The following is a 2999-nucleotide window of genomic DNA, read 5'->3' on the forward strand; positions in this document are numbered from 1 at the left end:
GGGAGAGAGAGAGAATCTTAAGCAGCCTCCACACCCCACTGGGAGCCTGATGCAGGGCTGGATCCCGTGACCCTGGGATCACGGCCTGAACCAAAATCAAGAGTCGGACACTTAACCAACTGAGCCACCCCGGCGCCCTGAGATGATTATTTAAGTTCTCAGGCACCCCCCAAAACCTTGTGAAGCATGTCTGTGATCATAATAAGAGCAGCCAGGCACTTTGCTAAGTGTTGAACGTAATTCTCTTTGCAACCGATGCATCTTTGTATTTTAATCATCACCTTTGATAAGGAAGTGGAAACCTGGATAGTTACAAGGGAAACTTACCCAGTGTCCTGTAGCTAGTAAGAGCCAGGGCTGGTGCTTGAGCTTCTGACCGAATGATTCTGCTTCCACTTTTTCAACCTGTTTAGTGGCTGTTTTCCGAGAGGATGGCATTCTGTGGGTGCTGTTGCCACTTCGTGTGAGAGCATCTCTGTGTCTCTCTGTGCATTTGGGATCTGTGCTCACTCTCTCCCTGGGTCTTTATCAAAGCTATTGGCCATGTCTTTATTTCTCTGGGTTTTGCGGCTTCATATCCTATTTCTCTGCGTTTCGCTGCAGTAAATGTTCAGAATGTAAAACAAAACCATAGATTTTGCCACGTGACACATTTCTGGAGCAGGGTGTTATGGTCCCTATTGTTTTAACATCAAATTAAAAAAAATTTTTTTAATGTTTATTTATTTTTGAAGGAGAGAGAGAGACAGAGCATGAGCAGGGGAGGGGTAGAGAGAGAGGGGGAGACACAGAATCTGAAGCAGGCTCCAGGCTCTGAGCTGTCAGCACAGAGCCCGCCGCGGGGCTCGAACTCACGGACCGCAAGATTATGACCTGACCTGAAGTCGGACCCTTAACCGACTGAGCCACCCAGGCGCCCCTTAGCATCAAATTTATATTTAAAACTAAGTTTTAGGGATGCCTGTGTAGCTCAGCTGGTTAAGCGTCCAACTTCAGCTCAGGTCATGATCTCGCAGTCCATGAGTTCAAGCCCTGCATCGGGGCTCTGTGCTGACAGCTCGGAGCCTGGAGCCTGCTTCGGATTCTGTGTCTCTCTCTCTCTGCCCCTCCCCATTCGCACACTCTCTCTCTCAAAAATAAATAAACATTAAAAACAATAATAAAACTAAGTTTTATTTTTCATTACTTAGAGACTTTTCCTGAAATTCTTCTGAAAAAAATTTAAATATACAAAAAACTTGAAAAAAGAGTACAGCAAACACGTGTATACCTTTTACCAATTTGTTAACTGGTAAAAACTATGTTTGTTACCAGTAACTGGTAAAAGGTAACCTCACCAGTTGTTTTTCGAAGGGACTTGCAGACATCATATTTTACTCCCACATGTTTAAATATGTATGTCTGAAGAATAAGGAAATTGTTCTATGTAATACCTTTATCACACCTAATACCTGGTAAGTATTCTGCAAAGTCACCGATACTTAGAATTTCCCGGTAGGTCTTCCATAACTTTTTTTCTATGTAAAATTCACACGTTGCACTGGTTAGGCTGGTTGTAATCTGAAGCAGTCCCCGCTTCTTCTTTTCCTTCTAAAAACATTCCCTTTTTTGAAGAGCCCAGCGGGCCAGGTGTCCTGCAGAATGTTTGGATCCCAGGTTTCCCCGGCTGTCTCCTCATAGTTGGGCGAGGCTGTGCATGTACGCGTGCACCCTTACTTCATCGGGACTGCTGTCTGCGGACCGCTTTCACTTCGAGAAGGGCCATTTCGGTCTGCCCCGCTGTGGCTGCTGCGGCTGTTTGATCGCTGCATTATGCGGCTCTATATTTGCTTGCGTCTCGTAGCTGCTAGATTGGCGTTCCTTTGACGGTTGTAACAAACACCAGGATGGAAAGACAACAAGACAGCAGGTGTCCTAACGGGACAGAGACACACGGCAAGTCCGGCTCTGCCGTGAGACTGAGGCTCTGGGCGGGGGTCTCCTACCCAGAGGCCGTGTCTGCTGCCTCCCGCCAGGCCAGGGGGACGCCAAGCAAATGTTGAGTAGGGACAGTAGAGGTGAGGAAGAGATCTTGAGGGTGCGGGGTCCGCTGCTCCTGCCCACGGCACTGTCCCCTCTGTGATGCCTCTCTGAGGTGGCAGTGACCAGAACGGCGGGAAGATGCCCCTGAGATCTGCGGATATGTCCATCCTTAGGAGATACTGACAAATAGTTTTTGAATTCATTATGTCAACTTACATTCCTACCAACAGCGTCTGAACGTTCCACTTGCTCGATATCTTTGTCAAATCTTGGTATTTTCAGCCTTTTGATTTTAGGCCTTCTGGTGGGTGGATGGTGGATCTCACTGTGGTTTTGATTTGCATTTTGTTGATAACCAAGAACGTTGGGCTCTTGTTCATATGCTTACTAGCCCTTTGGATGTCCTCTGTGGTGAAGCATGCCCTTTACGTACGGATTGGTAGGAGTTTTTAGTATAATCTGATCATGACTCTCGGGTTGGTTATAGGCGCTGGTAGAGATCTTCCAGCCTGTGGTGTATTTTGATGATTGAAAGTCCCTAATGTCAACGTGGTCCAATTCCTGGGGAGATCTTCTTCTTCTGGGTGGAGGAGCACCCTTGCTGTTTCCTGGCCCTCCCCCATGGGCTCGGTGGCCCCACGTGACTTTATGTCACGGCAGAGAAGAGCGTTGTGGACGCCTTTCCTTCTGTCAGGAGAGAGAGATCTTTGTTGGAAGCCACAGCTGACTTCACTTATATCTCGCTGAAAAATGGGGGTCACATCTCCTTCCTTCGCTGCAAGGGAGTCTAGGAAAGTGGACATCTGTCTTGTTCCTAAGCTCTCTGTTGTGAGGGCGGCAAGAGGACAGCGCACCGGGGAGAGCCGTCAGGTGGCCAACGAGCGAGGTCTGCTCAAGAAAGACGTCGGGCGCTGGGACTTCCTGCTGTCACCAGCAAGAGGAAGGTGCATTATGCACCCCTCCTCCCACTGAGATGT

This window comes from Panthera tigris, chromosome D4 (genome assembly GCF_018350195.1).
Source record: "Panthera tigris isolate Pti1 chromosome D4, P.tigris_Pti1_mat1.1, whole genome shotgun sequence".
Taxonomy (NCBI): Eukaryota; Metazoa; Chordata; class Mammalia; order Carnivora; family Felidae; genus Panthera; species Panthera tigris.